The sequence below is a fragment of the Chiloscyllium plagiosum genome, unplaced genomic scaffold (assembly GCF_037043375.1).
Source record: "Chiloscyllium plagiosum isolate Xiang-an unplaced genomic scaffold, Cpla_swu_hap1 HiC_scaffold_44, whole genome shotgun sequence".
Classification (NCBI taxonomy): domain Eukaryota; kingdom Metazoa; phylum Chordata; class Chondrichthyes; order Orectolobiformes; family Hemiscylliidae; genus Chiloscyllium; species Chiloscyllium plagiosum.
The window spans coordinates 20,538,830-20,552,790 of record NW_028270182.1 but is presented as its reverse complement, the minus strand read 5'-3'; positions in this window follow the sequence as shown (position 1 = coordinate 20,552,790).

The following is a 13,961-nucleotide window of genomic DNA, read 5'->3' as shown; positions in this document are numbered from 1 at the left end:
CCCACACACACACACACCCACCTCACCCCCCACACAAACGCACCCACACACCTCACCCCACCCCACACGCACCTCACCCCGCACACCCACCTCACCCCCCACACACACCCCACCCCCCCCACACTCACCCCCCACACACACCCCACCCCCCCCACACTCACACCCACCTCACCCCCGCCACACACACACTCACCCCACACACACACCCACCCCACCCACACACCTCACTACACACACACACCCCTCACCCTACACATACACACCTCACCCCACACACACACGTCACCCCACACACACCCACCCACATCACCCCACACACAACCACCCACCTCACAACACACATAACCACCCACCTCACCCCACACACCCACCCACCTCACCCCACACACACACCCACCTCACCCCACACACCCACCTCACCCCATACACACACCCACCTCACCCCACACACCCACCTAACCCCACACACATACCCAACTCACCCCACACACACACACCTCACCCCACACACACACCCCTCACCCCACACACACACGCCTCACCACACACAAACACACACCCGCCTCACCCCACACACACACCCCTCACCCCACACACACACACCTCACCCCACACACACACCTCAGCACCCACACACCCCTCCCCCACACACGCACCTCACCCCACACACACCCAACCACCTCATCCCACACACACCTCACCCCACACACACCCACCCACCTCACCACACACACACACCCCTCACCCCACACACACTCCCCTCACCCCACACACACACGCACCTCACCCCACACACACACCTCACCACACTCACCCCACACATACACACCTCACCCCACACACCTCACCCCACACACACGCCCCTCACCCCGGACACACCCACCCCACCCCACACACACCCACCCACCTCACCCCACACACACGCCCCTCACCCCACACACACCCACCTCACCCCACACACACACACCCACCTCACCCCCCACACACACACACCCACCTCACCCCCCCATACACACACACCTCATCCCCCCACACCCACCTCACCCCACACACCCACCTCACCCCCCACACACACCCCTCACCCCCCACACTCACACCCATCTCACCCCTCCCCCACACACACCCACCTCACCCCACACACACCCACCCACCTCACCACACACACACCTCACCCCACACACACACACACCTCACCCCACACACACACACACCTCACCCCACACCTCACCCTACCCCACACACACATCTCACCCCACCCCACACACACACCTCACCCCACACACACACCTCACCCCACACACACACCCACCTCACCCCACACACACACACCTCACCCCACACACACACACCTCACCCCACACACACACACCTCACCCCACACACACACCCACCTCACCCCACACATCCACCTCACCCCACACACATACCCACATCACCCCACACACACACACACACCTCACCCCACACACACATACCCACCTAACCCCACACAGACACCCACCTCACCCCACACAAATACCCACCTCACCCCACACACACACACACACCCCTCACCCCTCACACACACCCCTCACCCCCCCCACACACACACACCCCTCACCCCACACACACACCCCTCACCCCACACACACACGCACCTCACCCCACACACACACCTCACCCCACACACACACCTCACCCCACACACACACCTCACCCCACACACCCACCTCACCACACACACCGCTCACCCCACACATACACACCTCACCCCACACACACACCCTCACCACACACACACACACACACACACACACACCCACCTCACCCCACACACCCACCCACCTCACCCCACACACACCCACCTCAACCCACACACCCACCTCACCCCACACACCCACCTCACCCCACACACACACCCACCTCACCCCACACACACACCCACCTCACCGCACACACCCACCTCAATCCACACACACCACTCACCACACACACACCCCTCACCCCACACATACCCCTCACCCCACACATACACACCTCACCCCACACACACACCTCACCCCACACACACCCACCCACCTCACCCCACACACACCTCACCCCACACACACCCACCCACCTCACCCCACACACACCCACCCACCTCACCCCACACACACATCCACCTCACCCCCCACACACACACACCCATCTCACCCCACACACCCACCTTACCCTACACACACACCCACCTCACCCTACACACACACCCACCTCACCCCACACACACACACACACCTCACCCCAGACACCCACCTCACTCCACACACACACCTCACCACACACACACACCCCTCACCCCACACATACACACCTCACCCCACACACACACCCACGTCACCCCACACACCCACTTCACCCCACACACACCCACCTCACCCCACACACACACCCACCTAACCCCACTACACACACCCACCTCACCCCACACACACACCTCACCACACACACACACCTCACCACACACATACCCCTCACCCCACACACACACCCACCTAACCCCACTACACACACCCACCTCACCCCATACACACCCCTCACCCCACACATACCCCTCACCCCACACATACACACCTCACCCCACACACACACCTCACCCCACACACAACCACCCACCTCACCCCACACACCCACCCACCTCACCCCACACACCCACCCACCTCACCCCACACACACACCCACCTCACCCCACACACCCACCTCACCCCACACACCCACCTCACCCCACACACACCCACCTCACCCCACACACACACACCCCTCACCCCACACACAAACCCACCTCTCCCCACACACACACCTCACCCCACACACACATATCCCTCACCCCACACACACACACCTCACCCCACACACACACCCACTTCACCCCACACACACCCACCTCACCCCACACACACACAACCCTCACCCCACACACACACACCCCTCACCCCACACACACACACACCTAACCCGACTACACACACCCACCTCACCCCACACACACACCTCACCACACACACACACCCCTCACCCCACACATACCCCTCACTCCACACATACACACCTCACCCCACACACACACCTCACCCCACACACAACCACCCACCTCACCCCACACACCCACCCACCTCACCCCACACACACACCCACCTCACCCCACACACCCACCTCACCCCACGCACACACACACCCCTCACCCCACACACAGACCCACCTCTCCCCACACACACACCTCACCACACACACACACCCCTCACCCCACACATACCCCTCACCCCACACATACACACCTCACCCCACACACACACCTCACCCCACACACACCCACCCACCTCACCCCACACACACCCACCCACCTCACCCCACACACAACCACCCACCTCACACCACACACAACCACCCACCTCACCCCACACACACACCCCTCACCCCCTCCACACTCACTCCCACCTCACCCCCCCACACACACACACACACCTCACCCCCGCCACCCACACACACACTTCACCCCACACACACACCTCACCCCACACACACACCTCACCCCACACACCCACACACACACCTCACGCCACGCGCACACTTCACCCCACACACCCACCTCACCCCCCCCCACACACACACGCACACATCTCACCCCACACACACACACCTCACCCCACACACCAACCTCACCCTACACACCCACTCCACCCCACACCCCCACATCACCTCAAACACACCAACCTCACCTCACACACACCGCACCCCACACACACCGCACCCCACACACACACCCACCTCACCCCACACACCCACCCACGTCACCCCACACACACACCCACCTCACCCCACACACACACACCTCTCACCCCACACACACACCCACCTCACCCCACACACAACCACCCACCTCACACCACACACAACCACTCACCTCACCCCACACACACACCCCTCACCCCACACACACACCCACCTCGCCCCACACACACACACCTCACCCCACACACACACCCCTCACCCCATACACCCACCCACCTCACCCCACACACCCACCCACCTCACCCCACACACACACCTCACCCCACACACACACCCCTCACCCCATACACCCACCCACCTCACCCCACACACCCACCCACCTCACCCCACACACACACCTCACCCCACACACCCACCCACCTCACCCCACACACCCACCCACCTCACCCCACAAACACACCCACACCACCCCACAAACACACCCACACCACCCCACACACACACACCCATACCACCCCACACACACACTTCACCCCACACACACACCCACCTAACCCCACACACACACACCTCACCCCACTCACAAACACACCTCACCCCCCCCCACACACACACCCACCTCACCCTCCCCACACACACACACCTCACCCCACACACACACACCTCACCCCACACACACACACACCTCACCCCCCACACAAACGCACCCACACACCTCACCCCACCCCACACGCACCTCACCCAACACACCCACCTCACCCAACACACCCAGCTCCCCCCCACACACACTCTCCCACCTCACCCCGCACACCCACCTCACCCCCCACACACACCCCACCCCCCCCACACTCACACCCACCTCACCCCCGCCACACACACACTCACCCCACACACACACCCACCTCACCCCACACACCCACCTCACCCCACACACACACCCACCTCACCCCACACACACACCCACCTCACCGCACACACCCACCTCAATCCACACACACCACTCACCACACACACACCCCTCACCCCACACATACCCCTCACCCCACACATACACACCTCACCCCACACACACACCTCACCCCACACACACCCACCCACCTCACCCCACACACACCTCACCCCACACACACCCACCCACCTCACCCCACACACACCCACCCACCTCACCCCACACACACATCCACCTCACCCCCCACACACACACACCCATCTCACCCCACACACCCACCTTACCCTACACACACCCACCTCACCCTACACACACACCCACCTCACCCCACACACACACACACACCTCACCCCAGACACCCACCTCACTCCACACACACACCTCACCACACACACACACCCCTCACCCCACACATACACACCTCACCCCACACACACACCCACGTCACCCCACACACCCACTTCACCCCACACACACCCACCTCACCCCACACACACACCCACCTAACCCCACTACACACACCCACCTCACCCCACACACACACACCTCACCACACACACACACCTCACCACACACATACCCCTCACCCCACACACACACCCACCTAACCCCACTACACACACCCACCTCACCCCATACACACCCCTCACCCCACACATACCCCTCACCCCACACATACACACCTCACCCCACACACACACCTCACCCCACACACAACCACCCACCTCACCCCACACACCCACCCACCTCACCCCACACACCCACCCACCTCACCCCACACACACACCCACCTCACCCCACACACCCACCTCACCCCACACACCCACCTCACCCCACACACACCCACCTCACCCCACACACACACACCCCTCACCCCACACACAAACCCACCTCTCCCCACACACACACCTCACCCCACACACACATATCCCTCACCCCACACACACACACCTCACCCCACACACACACCCACTTCACCCCACACACACCCACCTCACCCCACACACACACAACCCTCACCCCACACACACACACCCCTCACCCCACACACACACACACCTAACCCGACTACACACACCCACCTCACCCCACACACACACCTCACCACACACACACACCCCTCACCCCACACATACCCCTCACTCCACACATACACACCTCACCCCACACACACACCTCACCCCACACACAACCACCCACCTCACCCCACACACCCACCCACCTCACCCCACACACACACCCACCTCACCCCACACACCCACCTCACCCCACGCACACACACACCCCTCACCCCACACACAGACCCACCTCTCCCCACACACACACCTCACCACACACACACACCCCTCACCCCACACATACCCCTCACCCCACACATACACACCTCACCCCACACACACACCTCACCCCACACACACACCTCACCCCACACACACCCACCCACCTCACCCCACACACACCCACCCACCTCACCCCACACACAACCACCCACCTCACACCACACACAACCACCCACCTCACCCCACACACACACCCCTCACCCCCTCCACACTCACTCCCACCTCACCCCCCCACACACACACACACACCTCACCCCCGCCACCCACACACACACTTCACCCCACACACACACCTCACCCCACACACACACCTCACCCCACACACCCACACACACACCTCACGCCACGCGCACACTTCACCCCACACACCCACCTCACCCCCCCCCACACACACACGCACACATCTCACCCCACACACACACACCTCACCCCACACACCAACCTCACCCTACACACCCACTCCACCCCACACCCCCACATCACCTCAAACACACCAACCTCACCTCACACACACCGCACCCCACACACACCGCACCCCACACACACACCCACCTCACCCCACACACCCACCCACGTCACCCCACACACACACCCACCTCACCCCACACACACACACCTCTCACCCCACACACACACCCACCTCACCCCACACACAACCACCCACCTCACACCACACACAACCACTCACCTCACCCCACACACACACCCCTCACCCCACACACACACCCACCTCGCCCCACACACACACACCTCACCCCACACACACACCCCTCACCCCATACACCCACCCACCTCACCCCACACACCCACCCACCTCACCCCACACACACACCTCACCCCACACACACACCCCTCACCCCATACACCCACCCACCTCACCCCACACACCCACCCACCTCACCCCACACACACACCTCACCCCACACACCCACCCACCTCACCCCACACACCCACCCACCTCACCCCACAAACACACCCACACCACCCCACAAACACACCCACACCACCCCACACACACACACCCATACCACCCCACACACACACTTCACCCCACACACACACCCACCTAACCCCACACACACACACCTCACCCCACTCACAAACACACCTCACCCCCCCCCACACACACACCCACCTCACCCTCCCCACACACACACACCTCACCCCACACACACACACCTCACCCCACACACACACACACCTCACCCCCCACACAAACGCACCCACACACCTCACCCCACCCCACACGCACCTCACCCAACACACCCACCTCACCCAACACACCCACCTCCCCCCCACACACACTCTCCCACCTCACCCCGCACACCCACCTCACCCCCCACACACACCCCACCCCCCCCACACTCACACCCACCTCACCCCCGCCACACACACACTCACCCCACACACACACCCACCCCACCCCACACACACACCTCACTACACACACACACCCCTCACCCTACACATACACACCTCACCCCACACACACACGTCACCCCACACACACCCACCCACATCACCCCACACACAACCACCCACCTCACAACACACATAACCACCCACCTCACCCCACACACACACCCACCTCACCCCACACACCCACCTCACCCCACACACACACCCACCTCACCCCACACACAAACACCCCTCACCCCACACACAAACACCCCTCACCCCACACACACACGCCTCACCACACACAAACACACACCCGCCTCACCCCACACACACACCCCTCACCCCACACACACACACCTCACCCCACACACACACACCTCACCCCACACACACACACCTCAGCACCCACACACCCCTCCCCCACACACGCACCTCACCCCACACACACCCAACCACCTCATCCCACACACACCTCACCCCACACACACCCACCCACCTCACCCCAGACACACACCTCACCCCATACACACACCCCTCACCACACACACACACCCCTCACCCCACACACACTCCCCTCACCCCACACACACTCCCCTCACCCCACACACACTCCCCTCACCCCACACACACACGCACCTCACCCCACACACACACCTCACCACACTCACCCCACACATACACACCTCACCCCACACACCTCACCCCACACACACGCCCCTCACCCCGGACACACCCACCCCACCCCACACACACCCACCTCACCCCACACACACACACCCATCTCACCCCACACACCCATCTCACCCCACACACCCATCTCACCCTACACACACACCCACCTCACCCCACACACACACACACCTCACCCCACACACACCCACCTCACCCCACACACACACACCCATCTCACCCCACACACCCACCTCACCCTACACACACACACCCACCTCACCCCACACACATACACACCTCATCCCACACACACACCTCACCCCACACACACCCACCCACCTCACCTCACACACCTCATCCCACACACATCCACCCACCTCACCCCACACACCCATTACCCCACTCACCCCACACACCCACCCGCCTCACCCCACACACCCACCCGCCTCACCCCACACACCCCCACCTCACCCCACACACCCCCACCTCACCCCACACACCCACTTCACCCCACACACACCCACCTCACCCCACACACACCCACCTCACCCCACACACACACACCCCTCACCCCACACATACCCCTCACCCCACACATACACACCTCACCCCACACACACACCTCACCCCACACACACACACCCACCTCACACCACACACAACCACCCACCTCACCCCACACACCCCCACCTCACCCCACACACCCACCCACCTCACCCCACACACACACCCACCTCACCCCACACACCCACCTCACCCTACACACACACACCCACCTCACCCCACACACCCACCTCACCCTACACACACACACCCACCTCACCCCACACACATACACACCTCATCCCACACACACACCTCACCCCACACACACCCACCCACCTCACCTCACACACCTCATCCCACACACACCCACCCACCTCACCCCACACACCCCTTACCCCACTCACCCCACACACCCACCCGCCTCACCCCACACACCCCCACCTCACCCCACACACCCCCACCTCACCCCACACACATACCCACCTCACCCCACACACACCCACTTCACCCCACACACACCCACCTCACCCCACACACACACACCCCTCACCCCACACATACCCCTCACCCCACACATACACACCTCACCCCACACACACACCTCATCCCACACACACACACCCACCTCACACCACACACAACCACCCACCTCACCCCACACACCCACCCACCTCACCCCACACACCCCCACCTCACCCCACACACCCACCCACCTCACCCCACACACACACCCACCTTACCCCACACACCCACCTCACCCCACACACACACACACACCCCTCACCCCACACACAGACACACCCCTCACCCCACACATACCCCTCACCCCACACACACACCTCACCCCACACACACCCACCCACCTCACCCCACACACACCCACCCACCTCATCCCCTCCACACTCACTCCCACCTCACCCCCCCACACACACACACCTCACCCCCTCCACACACACACACTTCACCCCACACACACACCACACCCCACACACACATCTCACCCCACACAAACTCACCTCACCCCACACACCAACCTCACCCCACACACCAACCTCACCCCACACACCCACTCCACCCCACACCCCCACATCACCTCAAACACACCAACCACACCCCACACACAAACGCACCTCACTCCACACACAAACGCACCTCACCCCACACACCCACCTCACCCCACACACACACACACCCACCTCATCCCCTGCACACACACACACACCTCATCCCCCCACACCCACCTCACCCCACACACCCACCTCACCCCCCACACACACCCCTCACCCCCCACACTCACATCCATCTCACCCCTCCCCCCCACACACACACCTCACCCCACACACACACCCACCTCACCCCACACACACACACACCCACCTCACCCCACACACACACACATCTCACTCCACACGCACCCCTCACCACACACACACACACACCCCTCATCCCACACTAACACACACCTCACCCCAAACACGCACCTCACCCCACACACACACCTCACCCCACACACACACCTCACCCCACACACACACACCTCACCCCACACACACACACCTCACCCCACACACACACCTCACCCCACACACACACCTCACCCCACACACACACCTCACCCCACACACACACACCTCACCCCACACACACACCTCACCACACACACACACCTCATCCCACACACACACACCTCACCCCACACACACACCTCACCCCACACACACACACCTCACCCCACACATACCCCTCACCCCACACATACACACCTCACCCCACACACACACCTCACCCCACACACACCCACCCACCTCACCCCACACACATCCACCTCACCCCACACACACACACACCCACCTCACCCCACACACACACACCCACCTCACCCCACACATACACCCACCTCACCCCACACACACACACACACCCACCTCACCCCACACACACACACACCCACCTCACCCCCCCATACACACACACCTCATCCCCCCACACCCACCTCACCCCACACACCCACCTCACCCCCCACACACACCCCTCACCCCCCACACTCACACCCATCTCACCCCTCCCCCACACACACCCACCTCACCCCACACACACCCACCCACCTCACCACACACACACCTCACCCCACACACACACACACCTCACCCCACACACACACACACCTCACCCCACACCTCACCCTACCCCACACACACATCTCACCCCACCCCACACACACACCTCACCCCACACACACACACCTCACCCCACACACACACCCACCTCACCCCACACATCCACCTCACCCCACACACATACCCACATCACCCCACACACACACACACACCTCACCCCACACACACATACCCACCTAACCCCACACAGACACCCACCTCACCCCACACAAATACCCACCTCACCCCACACACGCACCTCACCCCACAGACACACCCCTCACCACACACAAACACAACCCCCCATCCCACACACACATCCCTCACCCCACACACACACACACCTCACCCCACACACACACCCCTCACCCCACACACACACCCCTCACCCCACACACACACACCTCACCCCACACACACCTAACCACCTCACCCCACACACACCTCACCCCACACACACCCACCCACCTCACCCCAGACAAATAACCACCTCACCTCACACATACACACCTCACCACACACACACATCCCTCACCCCCCCCCCACACACACACACACACACACAACTCTCACCTCACCCCACACAAATACCCACCTCACCCCACACACACCCACCTCACCCTCCCCACACACACCTCACCCCACACACACACACACACCTCACCCCCCACACAAACGCACCCACACACACACCTCACCCCACCCCACACACACCTCACCCAACACACCCACCTCACCCAACACACCCACCTCCCCCCCACACACACACTCCCACCTCACCCCGCACACCCACCTCACCCCCCCACACTCACACCCACCTCACCCCCCCCACACACACACCTCACCCCCCACACACACACCTCACCCCCCACACACACACACACACACACACCTCACCCCACACTCACACACACTCACCTCACCCCACACACACACCTCACCCCACACCCACCTCACGCCACACACACACACACACACATCTCACCCCACACACACAGACCCACCTCACCCCCCACACCCACCTCACCCCACACACACCCACCTCACCCTCCCCACACACACCTCACCCCACACACACACACACACCTCACCCCCCACACAAACGCACCCACACACACACCTCACCCCACCCCACACACACCTCACCCAACACACCCACCTCACCCAACACACCCACCTCCCCCCCACACACACACTCCCACCTCACCCCGCACACCCACCTCACCCCCCACACACACCCCACACCCCCCCACACTCACACCCACCTCACCCCCCCCACACACACCACACCCCCCCACACTCACACCCACCTCACCCCCCCCACACACACACCTCACCCCCCACACACACACCTCACCCCCCACACACACACACACACCTCACCCCACACACACACACACACACTCACCTCACCCCACACACACACCTCACCCCACACACCCACCTCACGCCACACACACACACACACACACATCTCACCCCACACACACAGACCCACCTCACCCCCCACACCCACCTCACCCCACATACTCACACACATCACCCCACACACACACACATCACCCCACACATACACCTCACCCCACACACACACCTCACCCCACACACACACCCACCTCACCCCAAACACACACCTCACCCCACACACACACCTCACCCCACACACCAACCTCACCCCACACACACACACACCTCACCCCACACACCAACCTCACCCCACACACACACACACCTCACCCCACACACCCACCTCACCCCACACACAAACGCACCTCATCCCCTACACACACCGCACCCCACACACACCGCACCCCCCCCACACACACAGCCACCTCATCCCACACACCCACCTCACCCCTCACACACATCCACCTCACCCCACACTCCCACCTCACCGCACACACACACACCTCACCCCAAACCTCACCCCACACACACACACCCCACACACACACCTCAACCCACACACTCACCCCACACACACACCTCACCCCATACCTCACCCCACACACACACACCCCACACACACACCTCAACCCACACACTCACCCCACACACACACACCTCACCCCATACCTCACCCCACACACACACACCACCCCACACACACACACCACCCCACACACACACACCACCCCACACACACACCTCACCCCACACACACCATCCACACCCCACACACATGCACCCACCTCACCCCACACACACACCCCACACACACACACCCCACACACACACACACCCCACACACACACACACCTCATCCCATACCTCACCCCACACACACACACCACCCCACACACACCTCACCCCACACACACACACCACCCCACACACACCTCACCCCACACACACACCTCACCCCACACACATCCACCTCACCCCTCACACCAACCTCACCCCACACACACCTCATCCCACACACACACCTCACCCCACACACATCCACCTCACCCCACACACCAACCTCACCCCACACACACACCCCACACACACACACCCCACACACACACACACCCCACACACACACACCTCACCCCACACACACACTCCACCCCACACCCCCACATCACCTCACACACACACACCCACCTCACCCCACACACAAACGCACCTCATCCCCTACACACACCGCACCCCACACACACCGCACCCCCCCCCCACACACACACACACACACACACAGATTCCCACCTCACCCCACACACACAGCCACCTCACCGCACACACACACACACCTCAACCCACACACTCACCCCACACACACACACCCCACACACACACCTCAACCCACACACACACCCCACCCCCCACACACACACACCTCACCCCATATCTCACCCCACACACACACACCCCACACACACACCTCAACCCACACACACACCCCACCCCACACACCCCACCCCACACACTTCACCCCACACACACACCCCACACACACACCTCAACCCACACACACACCCCACCCCACACACCCCACCCCACACACTTCACCCCACACACACACCTCACACACACACCTCACTCCACACACACACCCCACCCCCCACACACCCACCTCACCCCACACACACACACCCACCTCACCCCACACACACACACCCCTCACGCCACACACACCCCTCACCCCACACACACCTCACCCCA